Source organism: Amblyomma americanum, chromosome 5, assembly GCF_052857255.1.
Source record: "Amblyomma americanum isolate KBUSLIRL-KWMA chromosome 5, ASM5285725v1, whole genome shotgun sequence".
NCBI lineage: Eukaryota > Metazoa > Arthropoda > Arachnida > Ixodida > Ixodidae > Amblyomma > Amblyomma americanum.
The window spans coordinates 123,503,544-123,515,568 of NC_135501.1; the positions used below are offsets into that span (position 1 = coordinate 123,503,544).

General features: G+C 45.9%; 1 long non-coding RNA gene across 1 annotated transcript; it reads left to right on the forward strand.

Moving 5' to 3' along the window:
* The first annotated feature begins 1,619 nt into the window (after positions 1-1,619).
* LOC144134995 (uncharacterized) lies at positions 1,620-9,004 on the forward strand. Its single transcript, XR_013315331.1, has 4 exons — positions 1,620-1,711; positions 2,246-2,321; positions 4,378-4,507; positions 8,936-9,004. It is a non-coding gene; the product is annotated as an uncharacterized LOC144134995 (long non-coding RNA).
* Positions 9,005-12,025: the final 3,021 nt, after the last annotated feature.

Sequence of the window (12,025 nt, forward strand, 5' to 3'; positions counted from 1 at the left end):
TGGGCTCTCAGGATGTGGCAAGTGCTAGCCGCTGTTGCATATTAGCTAAAGTGAGACGCAAGTATCGACGTAGTTTCGTAACGCAGTTGATATCAAAGCAATCCGCTTGTACTGGTCACAGATTAAGCTGTTAAGTTTCATGATCTCCGGTGAGCGTGCCAGTGTCGCGCAAATTAATGCATCGCAGCTACTCTCCATCGTGCCAATTGCGTTCAACTTATCCACGATATTCGCCAGCTTGAGATACGGCGCTTTTCTTCGCTGTTTTTGTCGCAACTTGGTGATTTTATCTGGCATCAAACGAAATTACATTCTGTCAACAGCGTCGTCTGCTCCGTCGCCTGCTCCGTCGTCTGCTAGGGCATCCGTGTCATTTCCGGGGATCACAGGATCGCAGCTTCTACAAACGATATGCAAAAAAAAGTAACTAAAAGCTCTTTAATATTCATAAATAATGTAAAAATATTTTTAAAAAATGGAACGTCTTTGTTACAGGGATAATTTAATTATTCATGGTTTAAAAACAAACTTTTGTTGGTTGCAATTTTCCAACGACGCGAAAACGCAGCCGTCGGCGCCATTGCAGCGCAAACGGCGCGTCGCGTTTTGTGTTATTTGCCTCTTTGAGGCATTTCTTGGGTGCTGGTACGGCGGACACGTGTGAAGAACTCATTCAATAGGAAGGTGAGCAGGAGTGTGTTTTGGAAGCCAACGACCAGAATTACAGCCTGTCAACATTGGCGAGTTTCAGCGGGTAAGCCAAGAACAAAGACGGTGCTGCGACGTCTTGTCATCTGTAAAAGCGAAGGAAGACTGCTGCGTGGTTTTACTAAGCCTGGATGAATCGCATGACCGATGAGTCCCGCTCTGCGTTTCTTTGCTAATGATCTGTATTCACACGCGCTATTTGTATGCGGCTATATAGGGATGTGAGCGGAGGCAGTCTGCATGCGGTTGCCGCAGCTATAATGCGGCGCCAAAAAAGCAGGGCCTATATCCTGCATGACAAGTGCGTTCTCATTTTCTTTATGTGCCATTAGTACTCGCGTGCCGTGGTGAATAAAAATGGCACCAGATATCACAACAGAGTTACTCTTTCGCTTGCTAGCGCTTCGACACTGTGCAAAAGCATGGATTTGCACTGCGTAGAAGACGATGACCGAGAAGTGCCGCGCGGCGGAGCGCTCGCGCTAGGCCAGCTTCGATCAGACACCGCACTATTTTGCTCAGGGTTGGTACTTATCGGATTAGTGCTTGTGCCTTAATATTCGTTATACTAAATTATTCGGAGAAAGTGATCGCATGTGAAAGGCTGGTGCATATTCCTCGCCTTGTAATTGTAAACTTATCTGTGCTTCCCCAATCAAACAAGATTTTCGGCAGTGTTATGTCAAATTTAATCAATCTTGCGTCTCCTCAGCTGCAAGCGTTGATGCTTCCTCTCCTTCTGAGCACTGCGAGCTGCCGGAGATGCAACTGCACACTTATTTAGGATTTCTACCTTTTTGCTATATCCCTCGCTTTTGCGGCCCGCATTCAAGTCTTTCGCCATTGTCGATGTTTTTTTTTTGTTACTTATTTTCACTTTGTTATATATTCTTGGTTGCGTGCCAGCAGCTGTGGTGCCGGCGATTCTCCGAGCTCGGAACTCTTCCCAGGCACGGGATCCTACCCACAGACCTCCCTTCGCCGCACTCACGAGTGTTCATTGGTATTTTTTTGTTTCTCTTGGCCTTACTTGCATTGTCAGTCGACAAATTTGTCCAGCTTTTAATTGTATGCAGATCTGTTAAATGCGCTAGCAATTTTTCTATGATGCTAAGCTGTGCTGTGAGATATCAAGCTTCTTGCTATTGAAGGCATGCGTTTTTCCATTCTATCTTCTCAATTAACCAGGGCAGACTGGTTGCAACTTTCAATTTATTACCTAGACATTGGTGCAAGGCACCATGATAGGAATTAATGAAAACCTGCACATCCTATATTCATATTGGTGTGCAGTATTTCAGCGAGCTCATCTTTCAGTGTGGTTATAACAGTCATTGTGACTCTTCTCAAAGAATGTATATGGGTGCATTACATAAAATCTGTTCATTTCTTTTGTCATGGGCTAGCTCATTGGTTTTTTATTTACTTATAATGCATCTAATTTTAGTTTTTAAAGCAGTAGACGATTTCCTCTCTTGTCATTCATGACATGGCTACAGCCACTGACAGCTGTTGCTCTGGATGTATTTATTTGCAGTTGCCAGCGGCCAGCATCTTTTGGGCCATGCGTGCTTCCTGCCTTCGGCTGTGTCATCCCTCCTGATCCGTTCATGGTAGTTATTCTTTATCAGTAATGCATATCTTAGCTGCCTATTTAGAAACATATTTTCAACATATGCTTGCAGCTAGGTTTAGAAATGCATGCAAACTCTACATGCACTTCACAGCAGTACCTCAGCTTTTAAATACTGGACCTGTAGACTTGTACAAAGTATAGTCACTGATGTAGCTCTTGACGCAGCTGCTGTTTACATATACGTGCTTTTACATTGCACACCTGTTGCCTGGTATGCATATGTGTCCTCGAAAAGCACCTATATGTTCATTTATCTCTTTAAAAACATTGTGCTCAACAATGATGGTTTACCAGTATTTCTGATACAGAGAACAATTTGTCAGTCAGTAATGTAACATTGCACGATGACACCAATCCTTGTATGGCATAGCATCCTTGCAATGCACTGGGCAAGCTGCTGTCAGCACAGACTTATTGCTGGTTTATTGCCATAGCATATGGTTATACTGCACAGTTTGTACCTCTACCTTCTTAAAGCTGCATCCTTGAAAAATTTAAAATTAGTTGAAGGAAAATTCAAGGAAATGTAACAGTAACTGTCTCACATTTTGGTGGACACTTGAACCGTGATATAAGGGAGGGATATAGAAGGGAAGTAATGAAGAGCTGCCCTAGCGGAGGGCTTATGCCCATGTTAGATGCCCCTCTTTAGTTAAACATACCTCGCAATTAACGCATTTGGTGCAAAACAAACATGGGACTTGCACGCTCATGAGCACCCTCATGTCAGTAAAACAGAGTGCCAATGTTGCCGTATTTCAGAGCTTTGCTCTTAAAAACGCAGCTGACTGCTGCTCAAAGTTGAGAGCAAAAATACGTCTACTTTTCCTCATGTGCAGTCCGCGGTGATGGTGCCATTTGCAATGGTGATTGACATTGAGTCGCATGATGCGCAGTCCGTTCCTGGAGTTAGTGATTTTGTCTGTCCTGTGAATGTGCTGTTAAAATTAGTGCAGGACAATGGTTCTCCAGTTTCTTTTAGGTAACTGTATCCTGTGCCACATGCTACCACCCTTTTTCCTCAAATTTCCTAATCTCATTTAGCCATCTGATTGCCACCCATTCATGCATTCACCTACTCTTGGAATCCTCCCAGTGTTTTAGTAGTTCTCTGCATTACACTTGCATTGCACTTCCTCTTTTTTCGATTTAGTCAAGATATCTCTGTTCCTGTTTCTGTCATAAATAAGAGGCAACTCAAGTGCACCATCTGGGCTTGTGATACAAATGTGTACGACCCTTCGTTTTTGGGTAAAACCTAATTTCTCCCTACTGTTGCACCAAAAAAGATTCTTACATGATCAGGTTCAACCCAATTTCTGTGCAAATGTGCCTGTAAGAAAGTGTGGTTTGAAGGTGCACAAAGCCCAAGAACTGCTGGAGTGTAATGGATGTCACATAATTCTTCTGACAGATTTTTTAAACAATTCTGGTTATTTCCCTTTTAATGTTTATTTTTTGTCGGTTGCTTATAATTTTTGGATAAATTGAAAACTACATGTACTGACTAGTGTTTCATTCCAATAATTATACCCATTAATATGAAGCTGTGTTGGAAGGCAGGTGTGCATTTAGTATGCGTGCTTTGAATTTCAGTGATTGTTTCTGCAATGCAAAATGGAGGGCAGGTCTCTGCTGTACAAGTTTTTTGCAATGGAGTGAAAGTAACTGGAGCAGCATTTGTTACTGTGTCACCCAGCCAAAAGTTCTCCCACAGACCATTGAGCTTCTGAATACCTATGGCTTAAAGCTCGAAGCTCTGGTTGCCTTTTACGAGGTTTTCTGCATTAACGAGTGCAAGCCCAAGGGCTCAGAGCTATCAAGCATTTGAAACCATAGAGCTATACACAGTAGTGCTGGGACCGTGCAGCAAGTCAATGTGAATTAGGTCGCGATAAACGTGGTTTACTGTAGAAAGCTAGTGTAAAAAATAGTTGCGCTCAGAGAAACCGCTGTTTTTTCTTAATCGGTCTTTGAAACAAAGCAGTGCATGTAAAATTTGATATCTCACTGATCCCTCAATTTTTTTCCAGCTAAAGACCAAGAGTTGCATGGAAGTTGTGCAAGCCACCAAGTTGCGTGTGATTTGTGCCACGGACCTGGAGCAGGCTGGGAAATTAGCGGATGGCCAGTGGTATTCACTCAGTAAGGCAAGCTTTTTCTGTAAGTACAGTTTTTGGCATGGCATTGCTTAGGGATGCATGCACTAAACTGACTACTCAACACCTGCCCATGCTTCAAGAACAATGAAGTACATGAAAAAAATTGATTGCCGAAAAAAAATTGCGGCTTCTGTTATGTTTTTTCAGGAAAGTATTTGCCATTTAAAGGGCTCAGTGTGCTGTGAAAACCTTAAAAATTATGTGCTTGTTGTGGCTTTTTTTTCAAATTTCTCTTTCCACGTCGATGTTGGCCTGACCTTGTAGCTTGTCTGCATGAGATTGGCTGCTACTTACAGTTCGCTTTTTTGTTGCTCCTTTATTGCCTGTCACATTCTTTGCGTGGCAGTGTTATGCAGTTTGGGAAGCAATCTGATCTGATTTCTGCATTGGCCTGAAGTGCAAGCTTTTGCATGTGAGGCAGGTTTATGGTGTCTCCTTGTTTTCTGTAACTGCAGTTTGGCCATGAGGGTTAGTCCTTTTTTATTTTGATGCAGTGTCATATACTTCATGCATAAATTAATGAAGAAAGAACTATTTTTGGTAATAAATGAACATTCATTATATCTGGGGCCATTATAAGTGCGCTTGACTCTAAAATGGCTGTCTTCCGGCATTCAGTATTACATCTTAAAACCAGCCGGAAGACAGAACACAGGAAAGGAGATGATCACAAGACGAGGCTGGTCTAACAACTGAAATTTTATTGAAGAAAAGCGGCAAAAGACCTGCAAAGAGATTCACGCGCGCAAAACCCCAAAGCAGTGAGAGGGCAAAAAACAATCGAAAGGCACTGACATACTAGTAAACCATCTAAAAAACTAATTCCATACAGTGAAGGTTCACCGACGGTTTAGCCAGGCACGTTTTTAGCCTCACCGATGTAGTAAGCCTCAACTATATCAGGACAGATTTATCACTTCCCTAAACCACTGATGTGCCGCAGATATCAGGCGTGCAAAGAGAAAGGTCGTCCTCCGATTGCATTCACGAGATTGAACCTGCAGTGTCAGGTGAAAGTTCGCTTTCCTCTCTACAGTGAAAGTGCACTCAGCCAGGCGCACATTCAGATATCTGCTTGTCTGCCCATAGTAGTCTCAGCTACGAGGCAGTGAAATGCAAAAAACCCGTTTACTTTTGCAAGTGGTGAACATTTTTTATCTGCTACTGTGCATAGCAGACGATTACCCGTAGTTGTATCAAGCCTAGCTTGAACGGAGAAGCAAAGGGCTCCTACTGTCAAGACAACAGCAACATCATACTTTGGTGCAACTTTCTTCGGACGGTGCGAAATGGCATGGAGGTAAGGTATAGAGCCCGCCTTTTTGTGCTGCTCAACTACGTCAGCATCATGCGAATGGTGTTCCGTTCCCTCGAGAAAGTAAAAACACGCTCTGACAGGTGCGCGAGATGGGCAAGTGGGAACCCAGGTGCCATTGGCTTGGAAACCTGCTCCGAGAATGCATTCTAAGCACAGTGATGGCATGACTTCCATAAAGCGGTCGTGATGCATGCGATTGCCAACCTGTCCTTCACCAGCCTCGAGTGGTTCTACTCATAGCTAAGAGGCTTCCCGATCTTGGGCTGTGGCACCAACATAAGTGGTCGTCCGCAAAGCGCAGGTCTAATTCAAGAAGCTACAAACGGTTATGCTTAGTGAAATTCAGACGTAAAAGATAGGCTTTGACCGCATGCCTAAAGATTTCTAAAACGTCTTGTGCCAACTTACCTGAGCCCTCCTTGTGCAAAAAAAAATTGGGTAGCAATCAACATAACGAAATGCTACTATGCCGAGGTCTTGCAATTGGCTTTGATGCGGTATCGACTCTGGACAGAAGAATGTCGCAGAGGAACGGTGCGACCTGAGACCCTCTGCATATGCCTGATTTCTGATGTAAATACCGCCTTGCCAACTCACAAAAGTGGAGTTCTGTGGAGTTCTAGTTTCTTGTAAACAGCAACCTGGGCAGGTGCTCTGCAGTGAGCATCGACATGTAGGGCCTGTACTTTTCATTGTCACATGATAGACCTCTGAGGCATGTGCAAACTGCATCAGGGTGAACAATGAACATGCTTTTACAGATGATTGCATGATTTCGGGTGCTGGCTTCAGGGGGCCGTTGTCCTTTTACTGAAAATCTGCATTTGTCAGTTAGCAGGGCGGTATTTACACGCAGTTCGTACCTTTGCTGAGCAACATTTTTTTGTCTAAAGTCGATAAGGCATTAGAGCCCTGTTTGGAAGACCTTGGCATAGTAGCATTTCGTTATGTTCATGACTACCTAATTTTTCTGGACATCGAAGGCTCAGATAAGTTGACACAAGATGTTTTAGGAGTCTTGAAGGCATGCAGTCAAGGCCTGTCTTTTACATCAGAATTGTCTAAGCAGAACCGTTAGCAGTTTCTTGATGCAGACCTGCGCTTTGTGGACGACCATGTTTGTCAGGGCTACAGCTAAAGATGGGGGAAGGCTCTTTTTAGCTACGAGTCGGACCACTCGTTGCTGGGGAAGGATGGTGAAGAGGCGTATTTGTCGCTGGTTAAGGTCAGTAAAGATGGAAACACTTGATGGGTGTGCAGTCGTGTGCATGACATCAGCTTTACATAAGTCATGCCATCACTACTGAGGACGCATTGTTGTAGGAGGTTTCGAAGCAGCTGGGTTCCCACTTGCCCATCTCAACAACCTGTCATAGTATGTTTTCACTCGCTCGAGGGTAAGGAACACATACTCGGATGATGCTGATATACCTTAACTTCACAGTATTTCACAGTCTCAAGAAATTCGCGGGAAAGCGCAATGCTGATATCTTAACAGCGAAGTGCAGGACAGGAGGCATTTGCGCCGCCATTAAAAAAAAAGGCTTCATAAAACTGAGTACTTGTCCACAATGGACAGTGTCACAAAAAAAGGTTCACCACTTGCAAAAGTAATGGAGTTTATTGCGTTCCACTGCCTTATGGCTGCAACTAATATGGGCAGACAGGCAGATATCTGAATTTGCACCTGACTGAGCACTTTCACTCTATAGGGGGAAGGCATATTTTAACCTGGCACTGCACGCTAAATCATTTGAATGCAAATCTGAGGATGACCTGTCTCTTTGCACGCCTAATTTCCACAACACGTCAGTGGTTTACGGAAGGGATAAATCTGTCGGTAGATAGCTGAGGCTTACTAAATCGGTAAGGTTAATGACACATGTGGCTCAGACGTCGGTAAGCCTTCACCGTAAGCAATTTGCTTTTTTCGATGATTCATTAGTATGCCAGTGACCTTTGATTGCACTTCGCCCTTTCACTGCTTTGGTTTATTGTGTGCCCGTATCTCTTCGCGGGTCTTTTGTGGCTTTCCTTCAATGATGCTGCCGTGGTGGCTCAGTGGTTATGGCGCTCGGCTGCTGTCCCAAAAGACGCAGGTTCGATCCTGGCCACGCCAGTCGAATTTCAATGGAGGCGAAATTTTAGAGGCTCGTGTACTGTGCGTTGTCAGTGCACGCTAAAGAACCCCAGGTGGTCGAAATTTCTAGAGCCCTCCACTACGGCGTCCCTCATAGCCTGAGTTGCTTTGGGACGTTAAACCCTCACAAATCAAATCAAATAATCAAAATTTTCAATGGAATTTTTGTTAGTCCAGTCTCTTGAGCTCGTCTTGTGTGTTCTGTCTTCTGGCTGGTTTTAAGGTGAGTCAGTACCAACTCGGCCAGTCGTAAGCCTTGTTCAGTATTACAACATTTTGAATAAAGTGAGAACTTTACTAGGCTATGTTGCCGGGGATCGTGTCCGCAGCAGTTGTGGGCAACTCAGAAGAGATAGCGTCATACGATTGGTTGTGTAATTGGAAGAGGATGATGTGCGGATGCTGCGCGAAAAGAAAATTTCGTAATCAGATAATTATTTACAGCCAAAAATGTCCAAAAAGTGGCGTGGCCACAGAAAAAAAGCCGCGAAATTTGAAAACGCTGAAAGTAGGTGGAGCTACCACGTAGCGCCAAGTTTGAAAAACTGGAAGTACGGAAAAAACCAAAGCTTGGCGCCAAGTTTGAAAACTCGAAATTAGCAATCATGTGACCAGTGATAAGTGACCTATACGCAACCAGGAGATGGCAAAAATAATGATAAATTAGAGGCAATTAGCTAATTATTGAGAATCAAAAGGCAATGAACGGGCAATTAACGAGAAGGCAATTAGACTGAGCAGGTATTCAGTGAGTGGGCAGTAAGAATGCATGGAGGAAAATTTGAAAACTCAATATCGTTGCTGGAATGAAATGAGGGTAAAAGAAGAGTTAATTGATAACCAATCAAGTCAACGAGAAAACAACCATGGCGCCAAATTTGAAAGGCGACCAGTGTCGAGGAGGCGTCAACGCTTTCACATTTTTTTTTGTGCAGGTGGCAGCGGTGATCTCTATTTTTTCTTTTTTTCAGCCAAGACAAAGACCACTTTTCTTGGCTCATGGGCGATGTATCTAGGAACCTGCGGCCAAGACAACGCTGGACAGCATGCATCAGCAAGCTCGAACAAAAATCACGAAACAGTAAATAAAAATTGATCATTTTCTTTTCAATTCTAGTGGTTTTGTGCACGAATTACTCTGGAATGCACAAAGCTTGTTTTGACAGGCGATCATTAACAAGCTGTGCATTTTTGTGCATTGCCTACTCCAGAACACAAATCCTGTGTTCATTAACAGGTGACACAGTAACGACTGTTACACAGTGTACGAGCACTACACCAGACACACTACAGAAGACAAAGCAAACTACAGAAGACAAGACAGACTACACAAGACAGACTATAAAAGACAAGACAGACTACAGAAGACGGGGCCGACTACAAAAGACAAGACAGACTATAGAAGTCAAGAGACTATAAAAGACAAGACAGACTACAGAAGACAGGACCGACTACACAAGACATGCCCAAAATACGACAAGACTACAGAAATTTTCTGTCTTAGAATCCTGTAGTGTGTTTTGACTGGGACGTGCAAGCGCGGAGTCAGGACAAGCTCTGAATCAACCTTTACAATAACTCGATCACCGTGAGTACGCCTTCGGACGCCCGAATTAAACGATATGTCCAACTTCAAGCACTCAGGCTCCACGAACAGCAGTATCCGATGAAGACATAATTCGCGGCCCCCGACAACGCCGTCAAAGGGATACTCTGCAATGCGGTATATAATCAGACTCAAGAAGATATTTTCTCCGACCTCGTGGCGCTGAGCCCCAGCCGCCACTTCACGATCGCCGACGCCCGCCAACTAGGCCGCACTAAGTCCATCTTGGTCACCTTTATTGACACCATGGAAGTTCCAAGACAACTCGTCTCCTACGGCACCCTCTACACGTGTCATCCCTTCAAGGCGAAAGTTGAAGCATGCTTTAACTGCCGAAAGCCGGGCCATGGTGCTGATGTGTGTCCGAAAGAGCGCACCGACCTTTGTCCTAGTTGCGGTGCGTCTCAACCCATCAAAGAAACGCCGGATTGCACTCCCAAGTGTATCCTGTGTAGTGGAACGCACTTCACAGGGACGCACAAGTGCAAAGTACTCTTAATGCTCCGTCAATACCACGCCGGTCCCCACTCTTCGGACAACGCCCCTGGCGAGTCCACCGCCGTCTTCGCCACCCACGAGTCCCAGGGCGTCATGAAGCCCTCAACGCGCCACCTCCCGCCCAAGAACTGGTCGCAATCGCAGCCGTTCCGTGTCCTTCCCACCACTTCCAAGCCAAAGGGTCCAAGACTCTTCGAAACAGGGAAGTTGGGGGCCGCAGTCTTCCTCGCTCGAGAAAGAAAACGCAGAGCTAAAAGCACAATTGTCCTCCCAGAGTCGCGAAATTGCTGCTCTAAAAGAGCAACTGCAAAACCTTTTAAGGCGTGAACACTTCCCACCGACATTGCCCCCAGTGGTTCAAACCGCGATACATCCAAACGTGCCCTGTTCCTCCTCCGTCTCTTCCCTCTCCGCCTCCTCCTCGCGCGCCGCGTCACCGGCACGTGGGCTCTCTGCTAAACGCAAGCCGATGACGGCAATTCTCCCTCCCAACTAGTCACTGACAACCTTGTACACCAGGTGACGTCTTTCATGCAAGATTTTGAGAAACGCATGATGGCGATGTTAACCACGTTCCGCTCCCAAATTGAAACGCGGTTGAACATTTCTGACCGCGTGGCGGCGCTCGAAGCCCGCCAGAGCAATCTGGAGGCCAATGTCGCGCAATTCCAAACTAAGATTCACGAGCCTATCCCCAGAGGTCATATGCCACCCCCTGCATCTTCCGCTCTCTCCGTCATTGCCCAACATGGCTGCGACACCCCAACGCATTAAGGTGTGGCAGTGGAACTGCAGGGGTTCTCGCTCAAAGCGAGATAACCTGCAGCTTTACTTACAAACCCTCTCTAGCCGCGACGCCCCCGCGGTCATTGCGCTTCAGGAAACTCTGACGTCAGTCAAGCTCCGAAACTACACCGCATACGAACCTTCTACCCAACCACAAAGCAGGGTCGCGACGCCCGCACATCGCAATCTCACTGCAATAGAGGGCCCATTAGAGGTAGACGACATAGACGGTCTCCTGCTGGAGCTTCTCTCTCTACGCGCAAGTCACTTAGCCTCTTCATTCTCAATTTCTATAGCCCACCAAAAGGTCCTCCTGCCACTCTTCTTGCAGCTTTCCGCAAGGAGCTCTCGATCAGTTCGAACAACTCCCTGTTGGTAGCGGGCGACTTTAATGCCAATCACATCAGCTGGGGTTACCGCAAGAACTTTCGCAAAGGCACCTCCCTGTGGTCATTCATTCAGGACGAAGGCCTCTCCATTTTGAATGACACCACGATCCCCACCCGTACTGGTTCCAGTGTTCATTACAACGCCAGCCCAGACCTCACAAATAGCAAACACATTCGCGACCTCACAATTAGCAAACACATTTGCGACAGCCGAAGGATCAGCACGACACACGCCTTTGGCAGCGACCTATATATCATTTCCACAGAGGTCAATATCTATTCCATTACCTCGCCAAAACGACGAGGTACACATGTGGATCGGGACAAATTCCGCCAACTTCGGCGCCTAAACCCGAACACCATCACTGACCTCTCTGAAAGGACCGCCAGTCTCAACCGCGATGTCGCCCGCGCTACCTCCACCATTCCCGAACTTGAGGATACGTCGGCTGCTGACAGCCGGCCCCTCCACATGTGGGAAGCACATGCCAGCCTGCAAAGGCGCTGGCTCAATCAAAAGCACAATCGGCCCCATAAACGCCGTATCGCTCATCTCGTACGCGAGATTGAAACACATGGACGCGACCTGGCCCACCAACAATGTGGACAAGTCTGCGATCGCATGAGTGGCAATTTAAGCCTCAAAGACACCTGGTCCTTCCTCAGATATCTCCTGGACCCGGGTCACACGAAGGCCACCCAACGCAAGCATGTCGCACGCATCTTGCACCAGCTCCCCCTCTCACGCGATGCACTCCTCCAAGCCCTCAAAGATCAATATC